This window comes from Lathyrus oleraceus, chromosome 1 (assembly GCF_024323335.1).
Source record: "Lathyrus oleraceus cultivar Zhongwan6 chromosome 1, CAAS_Psat_ZW6_1.0, whole genome shotgun sequence".
NCBI classification, from domain to species: Eukaryota; Viridiplantae; Streptophyta; class Magnoliopsida; order Fabales; family Fabaceae; genus Lathyrus; species Lathyrus oleraceus.
Genome location: NC_066579.1, coordinates 170337150 through 170357898, shown reverse-complemented (window position 1 = coordinate 170357898; position 20749 = coordinate 170337150). Strand labels below are relative to the sequence as shown.

At 40.8% G+C, this 20749-nt stretch overlaps 1 non-coding gene across 1 annotated transcript; it reads left to right on the top strand.

Moving 5' to 3' along the window:
• The first annotated feature begins 19476 nt into the window (after positions 1-19476).
• On the top strand, positions 19477-19583 carry LOC127116007 (small nucleolar RNA R71). The gene has a single exon (XR_007800999.1). It is a non-coding gene; the product is annotated as a small nucleolar RNA R71 (small nucleolar RNA).
• Positions 19584-20749: the final 1166 nt, after the last annotated feature.

The window sequence follows — 20749 nt, the reverse complement described above, 5'->3', positions numbered from 1 at the left end:
GTTCCATGTTCACTTGGCCATGATTGATCCATATCTTTTCAACCATACATGATAAATTCATGATCTTGGACTTTTTGGAAAGGGGAGAGAAAGATATTCAACTTTCATGTTGGACAAAATTTCATTTGAAGCTTTCTTGGTGATGTAATCTTGAGGAGAAAACCTTTCCATTTTTGGCAATTTCAAATTACAGGTCACTTACTATTTTTGGAAACTTTTCATCTGACCTCAAATTCTTCATTGTTGATGTTTGCAATGTCAAATGAGACTTGTATGGACATGAATGAGGCCTCTCTAACCATCTCCCACCTTCAAATCCATGATTGAACTGACAGTTGACTTCTATTGACTTTCTAGGGTTTCAGATGAATTGCATCTTGACTGATGAGCTTTGAACATCCAACCTTTGGCCAAACCACTTCAAAATGATCCCTAGGTCACATGAACTCATTGAACCAACCCTAGGGCTTTGCTTCCCTAGGAAATGCACTTGCTTGCTTGCACAACTAAATATCCTGACCAGTCTTGCCTGATGACTTGATGGACTATGCAATGAACAATGCAAATGTTAATGACCTAAAATGAAAATGTATGTACAAATGGGAGGTGCAAATTTGAGGTGCTACACCAACTAGAAGAGGAATAACAAACAAAGATATATGGCAAAAAATGTAATATGAATGTCCGAATATTTGAAAATTATATGCACACATGCATGATTTATGTATGATGAATGCTGACAGACAGACATTTCTAACATAAACAGTTTCAAAGGATAAGCACACAAACATCCGGTACTACATCTCAAGAGAGAAAGCCAGGTTCACCGGAGAGTATCCAATCTGTCGGGGATCAGAGATACCAGGAAGCAACGAAATCTCTGTAGGGGATGAATCATCGGTCAATCCGGCTGGGGACAGGAGTTCATTGCATAGATGAAATCTGCCGCATAAGCAACTCTACTGGGGAATCTATCCGAGGAGGTGAAGGGATTCTGGGGATCAACCACCAAGTATTGTACCCACCAAAGAGGTCACATTTGCTGAGGAGGAAAGGTTGCTACTCCGCCGAAAGGGGGAGTGGTGCATATCTCAACAAGCATTCCACTCAGTAGGATAAACCACAAAAGGCTCCGGAGGAAGAAGATACATTCATGCCAGGAATATGAACAATTGTCTTACCCTGTTGGAGATCATACCATCCTTGGGAGAGCACTAAGGATCTCCTAAGTATCTTTTCGTTGTTGTGAATGTTCACTTTGTTTAAGAACAAGTTATGAAAAATTCATTTCTTCAAAACAATGACATTTTCTCAATTAAAACATGCAAAACATTTGTCGAATAGAAACAAATAAGAGTGCAAACAATTGGATAAAAGGCTTGAATTTATTTGATGGAATGGTAGTCTGCAAATGGCAAGACTCCATAGATCTTTACAAATTTGAAATTGGTGATATATATTGGAAAAGGGCTACATTGAACATAATGACCATTTCTCCACCAATTCTGAATTCGATGTATTTGAAGCTTCGGTTGATGATGAATGAGGAAGAATCTCCGACGGGTGACAGTTGTAGAACAAAGTCTTGTCAGGATGCAGTTACTTGCCAAATCCCTAATTTTTTTGCCTAGATTGCCCCAGGATGAGGTACTCAATCTAGCGGGATACATATATTTATTTTTCATGTCTCTAACTTTTGCCTGGACCGCCCTTTCGGGTTTTCAATCCACCGAGACGCTCATTTTTGCCTAAGCCGCCCTTTCGGGTTTTCAACTTAGCGAGCTATTCCATTTTTTTATTTTTAGGCGATGTATTTCTGGACTGCATCTGAATTCACAGGACGAGTGAAATCCTCCCCATCCATAGTTGTTAGTATCAAAGCACCGCCTGAAAAGGCTCTCTTAACAACATATGGACCTTCATAGTTTGGAGTCCACTTGCCCCTGGAATCGGGCGCGAAAGACAAGACTTTCTTGAGCACAAGGTCACCTTCTCGGAACACACGAGGCTTGACCTTCTTATCAAAAGCTTTCTTCATTCTCTGCTAATATAATTGACCATGGCACATGGCAGTCAATCTCTTTTCTTCGATCAAATTTAGCTGGTCATAACGACTCTGAACCCATTCAGCATCAGTCAACTTGGCCTCCATCAAGACTCTCATTGATGGGATCTCCACCTCTATTGGGAGTACAGCCTCCATGCCATAAACAAGAGAGAAAGGGGTTGCCCCTGTTGAAGTGCGGACAGACGTACGATATCCATGTAAGGCAAATGGCAGCATCTCATGCCAATCTTTATACGTGACAACCATCTTCTGGATAATCTTTTTGATATTCTTATTAGCAGCTTCAACAGCCCCATTCATCCTGGATCTGTAAGGAGAAGAATCATGATGCGCGATCTTGAACTCACTACACAACTCTTTCATCATTTTGTTGTTCAAGTTAGATCCATTATCAGTAATGATCTTATTTGGCACACCATAACGGCATATGAGTTGATTCTTGATAAACTTCACGACCACCTGCCTGGTCACGTTTGCATACGATGCCACTTCAACCCACTTGGTGAAGTAATCAATTGCTACGAGAATAAATCTGTGTCCGTTAGACGCTTTTGGCTCTATCATGCCAATCATGTCAATTCCCCACATGGAGAAAGGCCAAGGTGATGAGATCACATTCAAAAGTGTAGGGGGAATATGAATCTTATCCGCGTAAATCTGACACTTATGGAATTTCTTCACATACTTGCAGCAGTCAGACTTCATTGTCAGCCAATAGTAGCCTGCTCTCAACATCTTTCTAGCCATGGCATGTCCATTGGAATGAGTACCAAATGAACCTTCATGGACCTCGGTCATCAACAGGCCTGCTTCGTGTCTATCCACGCATCTGAGCAGAACCATGTCAAAATTTCTCTTATAAAGCACATTGCCATTGAGGTAGAAACTGCCTGACAATCTCCTCAAAGTCTTTCTATCTTTCACAGATGCCCCAGGCGGGTAAACCTGGTTCTGAAGGAAGCACTTGATATCGTAATACCATGGCTTATCATCTTTCACTTCTTCTACTGCGAATACATGAGCTGGTCTGTCCAAGCGCATCACGGTGATGTTGGGAACTTCATTCCAAAGTTTAACCATAATCATCGAAGCAAGTGTAGCAAGAGCATCTGCCATCCGATTCTCATCTCGAGGAATATGATTGAAGTCAACCTCAGTAAAGAACGTTGAAATCCTCCTCGCATAATCCCTATATGGAATGAGACCAGGCTGATTCGTTTCCCATTCACCTTTAATCTGATTGACAACAAGGGCCGAATCACCATAAACATCAAGATGCTTGATCCTTAGATCAATGCATTCCTCCAATCCCATAATGCAGGCCTCATACTCAGCCATATTATTCGTGCATTTGAAAGTTAGCCTTGCTGTAAAAGGAATATGTGTCCCCTGAGGAGTAATAATCACGGCCCCAATACCATTTCCATACTGATTTACAGCGCCATCAAACACCATACTCCAACGGGAACCAGGCTTTGGCCCTTCATCGAGTGTAGGCTCATCACAATCTTTCATTTTCAAATACAGGATCTCCTCATCCGGAAAATCATACTGAACTGACTGATAATCTTCAATCAGCTGATGTGCCAAGTGGTCAGCCAAGATACTACCTTTAATAGCCTTCTGAGCTCGATACTCAATATCATACTCAGATAACAACATTTGCCAACGGGAAATTCTCCCTGTTAAAGCAGGCTTCTCGAAGATATACTTGATTGGATCCATTATGGATATCAACCAAGTCGTATGATTTATCATATACTGGCGTAAGCGCTTAGTAGCCCAAGCCAAAGCACAACATGTCTTCTCAAGCATCGAGTATCGAGACTCACAATCAGTGAACTTCTTGCTCAGGTCGTAAATAACATATTCTTTCTTCCCTGATTCGTCTTGCTGACCAAGGACACAACCCATTGAGTCTTCAAGAACAGTTAGGTACATAATCAACGGTCTCCCTTCCACAGGCGGAGACAGAATCGGAGGTTCGGACAGATACTCTTTAATACTGTCAAAAGCTTTTTGACAATCCTCGGTCCAATCATGGGACTGATCTTTCCTGAGGAGCTTGAATATCGGCGCACACGTGGCAGTCATGTGGGATATGAATCTGGAAATATAATTCAAGTAGCCAAGAAAACCTCGGACTTGCTTCTCAGTTTTGGGCGCAGACATCTCTTGTATTGCTTTGACCTTTGCAGGATCAACCTCAATACCTCTTTCACTGACAATAAAACCCAATAACTTGCCGGAACAGACTCCAAATGTACACTTGTTGGGATTCAGACGAAGTTTAAACTTCCTCAAACGCTGAAAAAGCTTCAACAAGTGCTCTACATGTTCAACTTCCGTTCTTGACTTAGCAATCATATCATCAACATACACCTCAATCTCCTTGTGCATCATATCATGAAACAAGGTGGTCATAGCCCGTTGATACGTGGCTCCGGCGTTCTTCAAACCGAAGGGTATCACTCGATAACAGAATGTTCCCCAAGATGTGATGAATGTTGTCTTCTCCATATCCTCGGGTGCCATTTTGATCTGATTATATCCGGAAAATCCATCCATAAATGAGAAGACATTGAATTTAGTTGTGTTATCTACCAACATATCAATATGTGGTAGAGGAAAATCATCTTTCGAACTAGCTTTATTCAAGTCTTTATAGTCCACACACATCCGAACTTTTCTATCTTTCTTAGGCACGGGCACAATATTGGCCACCCATTGAAGATATGTAGAAGTCACCAGAAACCCTGCATCAATTTGCTTCTGAACCTCCTCTTTGATCTTTACTGCCATATCGGGATGAGTTCTTCTGAGCTTCTGCTTCACAGGCACGCACTCAGGCTTCAAGGGTAGGAAATGTTGCAAAATATCAGTATCTAGACCTGGCATGTCTTCATACGACCAAGCAAAGACGTCGACATATTCTCGTAGCAATTCAATCAACCCCTTCTTAACAAATTCTTCCAGGAGTGCCCCAATCTTCACTTCTCGCACACAATCTTCGGACCCCAAGTTGACCGTTTCTAGATTCTCAAGATGCGGCTGAATGATCTTCTCCTCATGCTCAAGTAAACGGGTAATCTCATCAGGAATCTCTTCAACATCATCTTCTTCCGCCTCAAATACAGGGAATTCAAAGTTGGGAGATGGTGTTGGGTCATTATGTTCAATGGGTTTGATCAACCTGCATAATGATTTTGGATATGAAAAACTTTAGAATTCAAACAAGGCAATCATTATGCAGATGAAAAGATTGATTTTATTCTATTTTTTTTTAGGTTTTATGTGATCACCAATTTCATGCAAAAAAAGCAAAAAGGGAAAATAATTGGAAAAACAAACATTTAACATGAATTTATTGAATGAAAATATCATTGTATTTATGCGCCAACAATGTCATCACTCCTCCTTTTGGCATGGGAGGAGGGTTTTTTAAACACAATGAACATTACTTCGACTTATGGATAACTGTTGGAATATCCACAGCGACCCAATTATTGCAGATTCCCCCAGGGATGACGAAGTTTCCAAAATCCTCTTCGTCCTCTTCCAAAATGGCAGCAACCTCCTTATCTTGACTGGTGTGGATGAACCCTCCACTCTTGAACAACCCTTGCATGTTGAAAACCCCAGATAAATACCCTATGCCAACCCGAGACTTGTTGTCTTCTAGCTCAATAATCTTCCCTAAACCAGCAGTTGCACCACACTCAATGGCCAACTTTGCATCTTTATAGGAAGCAAATGAAGGAGTTCTCTTCTCAATAGGCTCAGCAATAGACAAAGCTTGGAAAGGAGTTCCAACTTCATCCTTAGCATCTATGTATGAGAAGGAAGACAAATGGCTAACCAGGAGAGCCTTTTCTCCCCCTACCACCACCAGCTTCTTATTCTTCACAAATTTCAGTTTCTGGTGTAGGACGGATATCACGGCGCCTGCCTCGTGAATCCATGGTCTGCCTAAGAGACAGCTATACGACGGGCGAATATCCATAACCTGGAAGGTAATCTGGAAATCACTTGGTCCAATCTTGACTGGGAGATCAACTTCCCCAATCACAGTTTTGCGAGACCCATCGAAAGCCTTCACAACTACTCCACTCTGCCTCATGGGAGGCCCTTGATATGATAGTTTCGAGAGAGTGGATTTTGGCAATACGTTCAGTATGACCCAGTGTCCACCAGCACATTGGACATGGCGTCGTCTTTGCAACCCATAGATATATGTAATGCCAAGTTATGGTCTCTTCCCTCCTCGGGGAGATCGGAGTCACAAAAACTCAGGTTGTTACAAGCGGTAATGTTTGCAACAATGCTATCGAATTGTTCTATCGTGACATCGTGATCCATATACGCCACATCCAAAACCTTCTGCAGAGCCTCTCTATGTGGTTCTGAATTCAAAAGCAATGATAACACCGATATTTTGGATGGCGTTTGTAGAAGCTGGTCTACAACATTGTACTCGCTTCTCTTGATGAGCCTCAGCATCTCATCACAGTCTTCTTTCACATTGCCGCTTGGGCCAACAGAAGTAGAAGTTATCAATGTAGATGAGGGCTTAACGACAGGTGCCGGATTCGGAGTGCTCACTGCATTCCTCATCGGGCGTTCAACAGAATCAGTACTAGCTTGGGGCTTTGGAGGTGCTGAAAATACACGACCGCTACGGGTCAGACCGCTAACATCAGCAATGTTAACAACAGTTGAAGATGGCAAGGACACCTCTTTCCCATTTTCTACCGCAACAGCATTGTAGCGATAGGGAATCGCCTTTTCGGAAGAGTATGGTACTGGTCCGACCGACTTGATGGTCAATGCAGGAGAAACCTTCTGCTTGCTACTATCATATTTGATAATAACGGGCTCGGGGATCCGAAACACTAGAGAAATTACATTGACTTCGGGCTCATCTTCATCAACATTTCTGTTTTAAAGGATCTCAATAACTCCTTCATCCAACATTTCCTGAACATCTTTGCGCACCTGGCGACAACCTCTTTGATTGACAGAACAAACTCGACATCTATCGTGATCATGCTCATAATGACTATACTCACATAGCAAACGATGCATCTCGACCAGAGATTGTCGAATATGACTGACATATTTGACTTTGTATTTTCTACGGCAGCCCTGGACCATGTTAACAGATTTCCCATGCTCGGGCAATGGGTTCTTCTTCACATTAGGACCTACGTCCTCGAAACATAAAATGCCACACCTCACAAGGTCTTGAACCTTGGTCTTCAAAGGGTAACAATTTGCCACGTCGTGGTCGGGAAAACCGGAGTGGTAAACATAGTGTAATTCGGGCTTATACCACCATTGGGGGTTAGCAGGTATAGCCGATGGGTATCTCGGAGTAATCAACTTCCTCTCTATCAAAGAGGGATATAATTCTGCATACGTCATTGGAATAGGATCGAAGGTGACCCTTTTCCTCTCGTAACTCGTGCTGGTTTGATTACTGTTTCGAGGCTGGTAGGCCTGCTGTTACGGACGGTGCTGTTGATGTTGATATTGGGGATGTGGTTGTTGATTGCTGTTATGCTGCTCGTACTGTTGATTGTCTCTGAAAACAGGTGCTATGTGAGCCACCTGGTGCTGGTTACCGGCGGGACGCACGGTCTTCCTCCTCACAGAGGGTCTTCTTGGTTTCACATGGGAGGTTACAGCATGTGCCTCTCCATCTTTCTTCTTTGCAAACGCCCCATATCGTTTGGCAGAAGAGCCTTCTTCTCTGGTTAGACGTCCTTCTCTAACCCCTTCTTCTAGACGCATCCTCATATTCACCATTTCGGTAAAGTCAGAAGGAGTGCTAGCAATCATCCGCTCATAATAAAAAGAACTCAAGGTCTTCAAACAGATCTTAGTCATCTCTTTCTCTTCTAGCGGAGGCACGATCTGTGTTGCTACCTCTCGCCACCTCTGGGCGTACTCTTTAAACGTTTCCTTGTCCTTCTGGGACATGGCCCTCAATTGATCCCTATCGGGAGCCATATCCATATTGTACTTGTATTGCTTGACGAAGGCCTCGCCAAGGTCTTTGAAGGATCGGATGTTCGCACTGTCTAAACCCATGTACCAACACAGAGCGGCACCGGACAGACTGTCTTGAAAGTAGTGGATGAGCAATTGGTCGTTGTCGGTCTGAGTCGACATCTTCCTGGCATACATGACCAGGTGGCTGAGAGGGAAGGTATTTCCCTTGTATTTTTCAAAGTCAGGGACCTTGAATTTCACAGGGATCTTCACATTGGGAACCAAGCAGAGTTCGGCAGCAGACTTGCCAAAAAGATCCTTTCCTCTGAGAGATTTCAATTCCTTGTGGAGCTCAAGAAATTGATTGTTCATAGTGTCCATCTTCTCATAGACACCTAGGCCTTCAGATGGCTCAGAATGATAGATGGTGTCGTCTACTGATCGCGACTTTATGAGTCGAATTTGGGGTACAAACTGCAAGTGCACAGTTCTATCGCGTAGTTTTAAAAGATATCGATCCCACAGGGACTTATGAATCGATATACCGTTATCTAAGGTTACTTCGTAAAGCTAAGGCAGATGATATTTTGATTTTTGGGGGAAAAAGCTAAAACTAAACTAAAATCTAGATTAAATATCAATAAACGGATATCGGTATGTAGTTCGTCGTAATTAGGGAATCAATTCTTTGTCGGTTTCTTGGTTTTAAAATAAATCATTTCAGTTGACTTTGTTGATTAAAAGTTCTATCTCAAACTCTCGCTCTGTTGAATAAACCATGATTTTATGTTAACGTAGCTGTCACTTATAATTAAGTCAAAAACCATTTTTTGAAAGCAATAAAGTCCGTAGAAACTCTTTTTAAGAAAACACTAACCGTTTAAACACCCTTATCTCAAACTCTCGCTCTGTTGATTTAGGTTATACAATTAAATTCGAATGCTTAACTCTCGTCCTCACATTCAATCTTTAAAAATACTTTTTGGAAAAGATTAGAATTTAATTATCTCTAAAAATTGCTCTCGCCCTGATCTAGAATTAATATCCAATTTACACTGTCCAGTTAAAACCTCAAACTTTCGCTCTATTGATTTTAACCTCTTTATGTCCTTTACTCTCGTATAAAAACTTTGTTATTAAACCTGTAAACTGAGACCGTAAAAAGAGTGATTTTAATTTCAAATTTAATTAAACCGACTTAGTTTTGATCCCTTATTCCGCTTACTCTACATACCGATATCTAGGCGAATTAGCCAGACATGCTAAACGAACTTAAATAATTATCATGCATAAACAGACTCATCTCAAGCAAATAATATAAATAAATAATAAAACAAAGCATTAAACAATAATGAACCTGAATAATTTAAACAGTAGTCTTGAACACTCCACCACAAGCCGGTAGGATTTGTTCTTGAATTCTTCAACTAACCAACAAATTAAAACAAAGGAATAAAAAAACTAGATTCTAACGTAAGGTTAGATCCGGTGAAAAAGTTACACAATAGTTTCCGGTGTGGAAACTATTATGTGAAAATAAATTAAGTGCTAGAGAGGAAAATAGAGTTACAAGAGAAAACAATAAAAATTGCCAAAGCGGTATGTAAAAGGTATGCTCAAACTGCTGAAGAAAATAAAATTGGAAAATGCCGAAGGAAAAAGCGTGGAAACGTGGAAGTGTGGAACCTCTGCAGGGTTTGCAAAGTTGCTATTTATAATGATGCTTTCCGTAACGGTTTTCAAAGCAGTCCGCGTCAAGGAGTCTTCACGTAACGGATGCATCGCCGTGGAAATAAGATTCAGCGTGTAAACGTGGACTCTCAACGTCTCTGAAGGCAGAAATGTAGGGGGATGGTGTGACGTCCGTCACACCATGTGTGACGCTCGTCACATAAGTGTATGCAGCGTGACGTTCGTCACAGCATCCGTGGCGGTCGTCACAGGCACGACGCCTGTGTCTTCTTTGGGCCAGGCTTGGCTTTTGCTATTTGGGCCTTTTCATTCCTTTTTGCACCCCCTTTTCTTCCCTTTTTTACTTGTGCTTCAAATATGACACCTGAGACAAATAGAAAGGAAATACCGCGTAATATCTAATAAAATGAAATAAATTGAAATAAATAATAATAAAATTTAATTGAATTAAGTCCTAAAATATGATATAATTTCATGTTATCAAACTCCCCCATACTTAGATCTTTGCTTGTCCTCAAGCAAAATTCAGTATAGAACTCGTTAAAGGTTTTAGCCAGACGAAATTTCAAAACACACGTCAATTCGTATTAGGTTGCATGTAAACTTTGTTTAGAGGTAACTTGAGTTAAATCTCGACATAACAACCACCGTCACAACCTAGATAACCCTGCCTTATGCACATCAGTTCAAGTACACTATGATGGCTATCCTAGTTCCTTTACTCTTATTTCACCCGTTTTCATTCTAGCGAAATCACATTAAGCCCTTTATCTTTTGGCGCACATAGTGGAGTAACCGGTTAATGATTCTGATTCCCTTTTTAGCTTGAAGTTCTGGTACATAAGTCGGATAACTTCGTTATTCAGTCCATTGCAAATTGCGGGGGATCGGACCGTAGTCTGCCCTACCAAGTTCAGTACCAGATACCTGCTGAACCAACTCATAATGGATCTTTCATCTTATGATTTTGTATGATCTGCAACCTTTAGATTAAATGATCTGGTAAGGATCACCTAACTTAATTAGTGCATTTCCTGATATATTTATATTTTTTTTTTATGTTACTTTGGGAGTCATTCACTTATATTCATCGGCTTTCCACGTAGTTTGCTATTAAGATGGTGCTGACTTCTTGTATAAACTACTCGGGGTTACTATAAAACTAAAAGTTCAAGGGATTGGTATAATAGGTACTTATCCTGATCTAACATGTTGAGGTTTGTTTGGAGTGTTTGGCGGTAGTAGTTTTTGTCTTAATTCGTCTCAAGTTCGATAGAATGAGCAACCTTTATACTTATTGGGTGTTGAATTTTTGTTGTGGCTCGTGAAAATTTGAGGGAATAGATAATAGAAATTGTTCACACTCGGGACTTAACTTAAAATAGATCTATATTATAATAATTTTTTTTTTTAGGGAAATAACAATGAAAAGAAAAGTACATACTTGAAAAAGAAATGGAAGTTGAAAAAAAAGGAAGTAGAAAGAACAAGTTTCCCCCCATACTTAAATTAAACATTGTCCCCAATGTTTTAAGGAAATGAAATACAATAGGGAAAGGGAAAAGAAACTACAACTAAGGATGCCTTCCGCCTCTTGTTCTTGGGCCTGGTGATCTCTGACGTAAGTCTAAGTTGTCGAACCTGCTAAACAACTCAGTGAACCGCTGATCGGTTATGTTATTCCTTTCTGCCTGCTGTTGTTGCATTTGGCGCATTAGTTGCATCATTTCGAGATTATGAGCTTGCATACCATCAATAGCATCCATGATGTCGTCGTTGGTTGTAGGCCTTCGTCGTCGACGACGTGAGGATGGGCCAGATTGCTGTGCAGGAGTAGGATCACCTTGTTCCATGTCTTCAAACTCGTCTTCGGGCGGGTTTGTATGCGAAGGCTTGGTAGCTTCGGGAGCATTCAGATCATAGAGGTGGCGGTTGGGATTGGTGACATCGGTTAGGGAAATGTTGGGGAGAACAACGCTTGGAATAGCCTGGTTGTTCACCATAAGATAATATCCTCCGCCTACTCTGTTCTTAATCAGGCGGCTGGATCGACAGTAGGCTATATCCATAAATAGGGGAGATAAAGCTTCTAAAGTTTGGAGGCGGTCCCCTAGGTTTAAGCCTAGTGCTATGGTGGTTATTAATCCACCAATGACAAAGGGTTGACGGCCTCTAGCACATAAGGTGCGGATATGATGAAATAGAAAAGAGGCAGCGTTTACCTTAGCCTGCGGTTCGAAGACGCACTCGAGGAAGAAAAGTTCCTTTGCGTTGACCTTGCTGTTGTTTGGTCTACCAAAAACTGTGTTCTGTAAAATGCGGATAAAATATCGGATTGTTGGATTATGTATGTGGGAAAGAAGGAGTTCTTCCCAGTTGTAGGCATCTAGACCGGATATTTTCTTAAAAAGGGTGAAAACGGCAACTGTGTTCCAGTTTAGGTCGGGAGGGATTCTGGGGTAGACTTGGCCTTCTGTGGAGAATTGTAGCATGGTACTCAACTGGTTTTGGGTTAAGGAGTACTCGGTGTTGAACATACGGAAGGTTGCGGTACCGGTTAAGAATTCGTCTTCACCGGCGGGAGTGGTGTATGCGTATGAACTTAAGAATTCTAAGGTTAGGGAGGGGTAAGTGGGTTGATTATGCGTGCACAGAAAGGTTAAGTCGGCTTGACGCAGCATCCATTCGATGCCTTGGAGTAATCCTAATTGTTGTAAACAAGTAAAGTCAGGATACCTGGTGGAGACGACGCCTCGCTGTTGGAAACGCTCGTATTGCTCCCTTTGATAATTTTCATCTTCGGTTCGGAAGATGATATTTCCGAAATTCTGGTTACCCACCATACTGATGGATGAACTGAAAGAGGTAAATTGGAAAGAAAAGAAAAGTGTTTGATAGAAGAAAGTGGTTTGTGGTGAATGAAGAAGGGTTTGGTGGGTATTTATAGGAAAAATTTTGGAAGTTGGAAAAATAGGTGGTTGAAAAGTGAATAATTGTGGGTAAATGTGAATAAATGGGGAAGGTAAAAAGTTGAAAGGGTGTAACGTTCGTCTCCAACGGCTCCTTAACGTTCACCTAGTCTGAAGGGCGTTACGCTCGTTACAGGTGCATGACGGGCGTCACAGGTACTTAGCGTGACGTCCGTGACAGAATGTGTGACGCTCGTCACACTGTCTGTTTGGCTAATGTTCAGCTAGCGTCCTTCAGGTAGGTTATTATATATGATTATTTTTTTGTTTGTTATGCTACTGATTGATTTATTCTGCAATTTAATTTCTCCTGCATGCTTATTCTACTTTGTATAATAATAAGTCATAGGTAGCAACAGTAGAGAACATAATAGCTATTGCATAATAAAATTAAATAAATAGCTTCAATAAAATGATCATAATGTAATATTGGAAAAAACAAAAAATGCGAAAGGGAAACAAATGCGAACATGAATTCAAATAACATTAATGAATAATCTAACTTAAAACTAAATAACTAAGAAAATAATTTCTATCCATCTGCACGATCTCTGGCCGGAGGAGCAAAAGAGTTAACATGGTCTAGCAACTCGTGAAACTGATTTGTCACACTGCTCATGTATCCTAGAACTTCGTGTCTCATTTCAGTAAACTCTTCTCTGAGGGCGTCTTGTTCTGACATCAAAGCTTCAATGGCGGTGTTATAATCAGTTCCGGGCATATGATGTCGGAGGTCGGATATTGCTGATTCTTCGGTTTGAACAGGCTGAGGAGGAGGGTCAATATCATAATAGCCAGATGGTGTCTGAGGGTCAGATTCAGCATAAGGGATCTGGTCATCACAAATCTCATAGTCTTGGATGGATTCAGTGGATCTAGCAGGAGAGGGTGTCGCGTTCAGATTGTAGAGCCAGTTACTGCGGTTATGAACATTAGTCCTGGGATTGGGTAAGGTGAATAGGCAAAGAACTTGGTCATTAATTATAAGCTCGAACTCGTCAGACCCTTGGTTTGCTATAAACATGGCATTGAAGAGGAAGGGTATACTCATAGTAGTAATGCCACAGAAGGGGCTTAAGTCAAGCATAGGCTGACGTAATCCAATAGCATTACCAATCATGGTTATCAAACCGCCTACTCTAATAGGTGCTCGCTCATCTTGGATAAGGTGGTCTAAATTTGCTAGCATAAACGTGACACCGTTTACTGGACGGTTCTGGGAAGCACAGAATATACTGAAGAGTTCATCACGTGAAACTGAAGTACTGTATGGCTTCTGTCCAAATAAGGTGTGGGTCAGGATCCTATGAAAGTAGCGGAAGGTCGGGTTATGTATGTTTCCAGAGAGAAACTCATGTTCCTCGGGATCATCATTTCCAGTCATGCTACCCCAAAAGTGTTCGAGTTCTCTATATTCAAAAAGTTCTTCCTGGCTCACTGTGAATGTATCAAGGGAGGTAGGGAAACCCAAAAGGTTGGTAAAGTCTCTAATATTAAATTGGTACTCCATGTTGAACATTCTGAACTGGATAAAGCCTCTGCTAATTCCTTTCCCATGGCTGGGTAGATAGATTAGGGAGCTAAGGAATTCTAGTGTTAGTCTCCGGTAGGTGACGAAATGTCGTAGGATAGGAGATGTTTCCTACCCTATCTGATTCAGCAAATACAGGACACTCTCTCTTAGTCCAAGGGCAGTCATAGCCCAGTCATCAGCATATAAACTAGGTAGCATCTCTCTCGTGGCTAGTTCTTCAAATTTTAGTTTGTGAGCCATTCCTCTGAATTTGATACCCATACGGTTGATTTGTCCCATCTGGTTAGTGTTAGCTAGAGAAAAGAAAACATGAGTTTTAGTCAGGGTTTGGCCAAATGCCGAAAGAAAAGAAAAGTTTTTAATAAATTAATATAAATTAAGAATGAATACTAAACAGAAATTAAAAGAATGATTAAGGAAAAAAAATAGAAAAATAATAATAGAATAAGGAAATAATAAAATATTTGTGGGTTGTCTCCCACTAAGCGCTTTGTTTAATGTCGCAAGCTCGACATAAAAACAATCAATTACAATCTATAATTTCTGGAGGCATTTCATCTAAGTGTAGGATTTGCGAATCTTCGTTGGTTTCCGCACAGTGATAGTGTTTTAGACGTTGCCCGTTTACGGTGAACGGTTCTGTGGATTTTCCTTTAATTTCTACCGCTCCACTGGGAAAGATGTTAGTGATATGAAAAGGACCCGACCATCTGGATCGTAGTTTTCCCGGAAATAACTTTAGCCTAGAGTTAAATAAAAGGACTGTATCGCCTTGCTTGAAGATTTTCCTTGATATGCGCTTGTCATGCCATTGTTTTGTTCTTTCTTTGTAGATTCTGGCATTTTCATAGGCGTCTCTTCTGAGTTCCTCTAATTCGTTTATGTCAAGGATTCTCTTTTCGCCGGCGGCCTTATAGTTAAGGTTCAGATTTCTAATAGCCCAATAGGCTTTATGTTCTAATTCTACCGGGAGGTGGCAGGATTTTCCATAAATGAGCTTAAATGGGGTCGTCCCTGTGGGGGTTTTATAAGCAGTTCGATACGCCCATAAAGCTTCTGGTAGTTTTAATGACCAATCTTTCCTTGAGGTGGCGACTGTTTTTTCTAATATTTGTTTAATCTCTCTATTGGACACTTCCACTTGCCCACTGGTTTGCGGGTGGTAAGGTGTCGCTACTCTATGCCTTACGCCATACTTAAACAGTAGTTTTTCGAGTACCTTGGATATGAAATGTGATCCACCATCACTGACTACTATTCTTGGGATGCCAAATCTCGGAAATATTATATTCTTAAAGAGTCTAGTTACTACTCGGGTGTCATTTGTTGGGGAAGCTATAGCTTCGATCCATTTTGAAACGTAGTCTACTGCCACGAGTATGTATTTGTTACCGAAAGAGGATGGAAAAGGTCCCATGAAGTCTATTCCCCACACGTCGAAAATCTCTACTTCCAAAATACCTTTTTGTGGCATCTCGTCACGTCTAGATATGTTTCCTGTGCGTTGACATCTGTCACATTCCTTAATAGCCGCATGTACGTCCTTCCATATACTTGGCCAATAAAAACCGGATTGTAGGATTTTAGAGCAGGTCTTGGATGTACTTGCGTGTCCACCATAAGGAGCGGAGTGGCAGTGTTGGATTATATTTTCTACCTCTTCTTCGGGTATACATCGACGGAAAATACCATCGGGGCCTCTTTTGAAAAGTAAGGGATCATCCCAGTAATAGTGTTTTATGTCATAGAAGAATCGTTTCTTCTGCTGCTAGGATAAAGTGGGTGGAACTATTCCGACAGCTAAATAGTTGACGAGATCAGCGTACCATGGCGTAACAGATATAGCTAAGGTGGTTTCTACTCGCTTGTCAGAGTTATTCTCTTCCAAAGTAGCTATAAGTTTATCGTACGAGAAATCATCATTAATTGATGTTCTTTCCGGTTCAAGGTTCTCAAGTCTAGAGAGGTGGTCTGCTACTACGTTTTCAGTTCCTTTCTTGTCTTTGATTTCCAAATCGAACTCTTGTAGCAACAAGATCCATCTTAGGAGTCTAGGTTTAGCATCCTTTTTTGTTAAGAGGTATTTGATAGCAGCGTGGTCAGTGTAAACTATTATTTTGGCTCCGACTAAGTAAGAACGAAATTTATCTAGCGCAAACACAACTGCTAGGAGTTCTTTCTCGGTTGTGGCGTAATTCATCTGTGTTTCATCTAGAGTTCTACTTGCGTAATATATGACATGAAGCTTTTTATCCTTTCGTTGTCCTAAAACAGCACCTACAGCGTAATCGCTGGCATCGCACATTATTTCGAATGGTTCATTCCAGTCGGGTGTCTGCATTATGGGTGCGGAGATCAATGCTTGCTTAAGCGTTTGAAATGCTTCTAAACAGTTATTGTCGAATATGAATTCAGCATCTTTCATCAATAGTCCAGTTAAAGGTTTAGTTATTTTAGAGAAGTCTTTGATGAATCGTCGGTAAAAACCGGCGTGTCCTAAGAAGCTTCGTACTTCTCTCACGGTTTTAGGGGGTTGAAGGTTTTCGATTACCTCTATTTTGGCTTTGTCTACTTCAATTCCTCTATTTGATATAATGTGTCCTAAAAAAATTCCTTCTTGTACCATAAAGTGGCATTTCTCCCAGTTAAGTACTAAGTTTACTTTTACACATCGCTCAAGAACTCTTTCTAGGTTCTCAAGGCATTCTTCAAAACTTTGTCCGCATACGGAAAAGTCATCCATAAATACTTCCATGATGTTTTCGAGAAAATCGGCGAAAATTGCCATCATGCATCTTTGAAAAGTTGCAGGAGCATTACACAAGCCAAACGGCATTCGTCTATAAGCGAAGGTACCAAAAGGGCACGTGAATGTTGTCTTTTCTTGGTCATCAGGGTGAATTGGTATTTGAAAGAAGCCTGAGTAACCGTCTAGATAACAGAAATGTGAATGTTTTGCCAATCGCTCTAGCATCTGGTCAATGAATGGTAAAGGGAAGTGATCTTTTCGGGTTGCTTTGTTTAGTTTCCTATAGTCAATGCACATTCTCCATCCCGATTCGATTCGTTTGGTTATAGTTTCTCCTTTTTCATTTTCAATGACTGTTATACCACCTTTCTTTGGTACTACGTGTACAGGACTAACCCATTTGCTATCAGATATAGGATATATAATACCTGCCTCTAATAACTTGGTTATTTCCTTCTTCACTACCTCACTCAGGATCGGATTTAGTCTCCTCTGGTGTTCTCTAGAAGTTCTACAGTCTTCTTCTAGCATGATGCGGTGCATACAAATAGAAGGACTTATTCCTTTAAGATCGGTGATGTTGTAACCTAGTGCGGTTGGATATTTTCTTAAGATATGCAGGAGTTTTTCTGTTTCGAGTCTTCCTAGGTCAGCATTAACTATCACAGGTCGTTCAAGTTCTAAGTCTAGGAATTCATATCTCAGATTCTTGGGAAGTGTTTTCAGATCTAGGGTTGGTTTCTTAAGGCATTGCGTAGGGTCCGGTGTTATTGCTAAACATTGGTTAAGTTTGTCTTCTACAGGACAGTCGGATGATTTGTCCTTTTCTAACTCTGTTTCTTTTATGCATTCATCGATGATATCCATGAAGTAACATGTATCTTCTATTGCAGGTGCTTTCAAAAATTGGGAAAGAATGAACTCAATTTTCTCTTCTCCTACTTCGAAGGTGAGTCGTCCTCGTTTTACGTCTATGATTGCACCGGCAGTTGCTAAGAACGGTCTTCCCAGTATAATGGGTGTAATATCATCTTCTCTAATGTCCATAATTGTAAAATCAGTTGGGATGTAGAATTGACCTATGCGCACTGGAACGTTTTCAAGAATTCCTACAGGATATTTGACGGAACGATCTGCTAGTTGCACAGACATTTTGGTTGGTCTTAATTCTCCCATTTCCAGTCTCTTGCATATGGATAAAGGCATAACACTAATTCCGGCTCCTAAATCGCATAAGGCTTTGTCGATGACAAATTTTCCTATGTGACATGGTATAGAGAAACTACCCGGATCCTTGAGTTTAGGAGGCATGTTCTGGATTATAGCGCTACATTCGGCAGGGAGTGTAACGGTTTCGTTATCTTCAAGTTTCCTTTTATTAGAAAGAATTTCTTTTAAGAACTTGGCGTATGAGGGCATTTGCGTAATATCTTCTGTAAACGGGATTGTAACGTTTAATTGTTTAAGGAGGTCAACAAATTTTTTAAATTGGCCCGCATCTTTGGTTTTAACAAGCCTTTGAGGGTAAGGGACAGGTGGTTTATAAGGTGGTGGAGGTACATAAGGTTCCTTCTTTTCTATGGTTTCCTTATTACTCTCTTCCTTTTCCTTAGGTCTATTTTCTTCCTCAGTTGACCTTTTAGAGTTTTGGTTTCCTATCCTTGGGTCAGACGGTCCTTCCACTTCCGTTCCACTTCTTAATATGATTGCATGAGCGTGGCTTCTCGGGTTAGGTTGGGGCTGTCCAGGAAATGTACCAGTTGGGGCAGCAGTAGGCGCTTGTTGTTGAGCTACTTGTGATATTTGTTCGCCAGTGTGTACATTCTGGTTTAAGAAATCTTTATTGGTTTGTTGTTGAGAAGCTATAAAGTTTTCCATCATGATCTCCAAGTTGGATTTCCTAGGGGCGTTATTGTTATGTGTAGATGGGTTCGGCTTCTGATATCCCGGAGGTATAGCTGGGGCTTGATTTGGAGACTGTCCAGGTGCGTATAAAGCATTATTACTCTTATATGAAAAGTTTGGATGATTCTTCCAATTTGAGTTATAGGTATTCGAGTAGGGGCTTCCTTGAGCATAGTTTACTTGTTCTGCTTGGATTCCTGTTAAGAGTTGACAATCTGTAGGAGTGTGACCTTGGATTCCACAGACTTCGCAATTCTGAGTTATAGCAACCACGGCGGTTGGAGGTGATACATTTAAACTTTCAATTTTCTGGACCAGAGCATCCACTTTTGCATTAACATGATCAAGGTTACTTATCTCGTACATGCCGGTTTTCGTTTGAGGTTTTTCCACCATTGTTCGTTCGGTTCCCCACTGATAGTGGTTTTGGGCCATGCTTTCGATAAGCTGGTAAGCATCAGCATAAGGTTTGTTCATTAGTGCACCACCTGCAGCGGCGTCTATTGTTAACCTTGTGTTGTACAAGAGACCATTATAGAATGTGTGAATTACTAACCAGTCTTCTAAACCATGGTGTGGACAAAGTCTCATCATGTCTTTGTATCTTTCCCATGCTTCGAAAAGAGACTCGTTATCTTTCTGTTTAAATCCATTTATCTGGGCTCTTAACATAGCTGCTTTGCTTGGCGGAAAATATCAGGCAAGAAAAACTTTCTTCAACTCGTTCCATGTGGTGACAGAGTTGGAAGGGAGAGACTGAAGCCATCTTCTAGCGCTATCTCTTAATGAGAAAGGAAAAAGACGAAGTCGAATTGCCTCTGAAGTGACACCATTAGCTTTAACAGTATCAGCGTATTGGACAAATACGGATAAATGAAGGTTTGGATCCTCGGTAGGATTTCCAGAGAATTGGTTCTGTTGCACTGCCTGCAACAATGAAGGTTTGAGTTCGAAGTTGTTTGCTTCAATTGCGGGCGGAGCAATACTTGAATGCGGCTCATCTTGTGATGGAGCGGCGTAATCTCTAAGAGCACGAGCTGGTTCTGCCATCTCGGGTATCGAAGGGAAAATGTTTTTGAAATCAGGAAGTTCGACAGGAGGGAGATTGTTTGCAGCACGATATTCCCGAATTCGTCGTAAGACTCGGAGATATAGTTCGATATCGTTGATTCGTAAATAGAGCGGTTCGCCTTGTGAGCGAGTGCGTGGCATACAAATCGACGATAGAAAGAAAAGAAAAAGAAACCTTAGTCTCTACAACGTAACGGAAGAGTTACGATATCGACTAAACAAAAGTCCCCGGCAACGGTGCCAAAAACTTGATCGCGACTTTATGAGTCGAATTTGGGGTACAAACTGCAAGTGCACAGTTCTATCGCGTAGTTTTAAAAGATATCGATCCCACAGGGACTTATGAATCGATATACCGTTATCTAAGGTTACTTCGTAAAGCTAAGGCAGATGATATTTTGATTTTTGGGGGAAAAAGCTAAAACTAAACTAAAATCTAGATTAAATATCAATAAACGGATATCGGTATGTAGTTCGTCGTAATTAGGGAATCAATTCTTTGTCAGTTTCTTGGTTTTAAAATAAATCATTTCAGTTGACTTTGTTGATTAAAAGTTCTATCTCAAACTCTCGCTCTATTGAATAAACCATGATTTTATGTTAACGTAGTTGTCACTTATAATTAAGTCAAAAACCATTTTTTGAAAGCAATAAAGTCCATAGAAACTCTTTTTAAGAAAACACTAACCGTTTAAACACCCTTATCTCAAACTCTCGCTCTGTTGATTTAGGTTATACAATTAAATTCGAATGCTTAACTCTCGTCC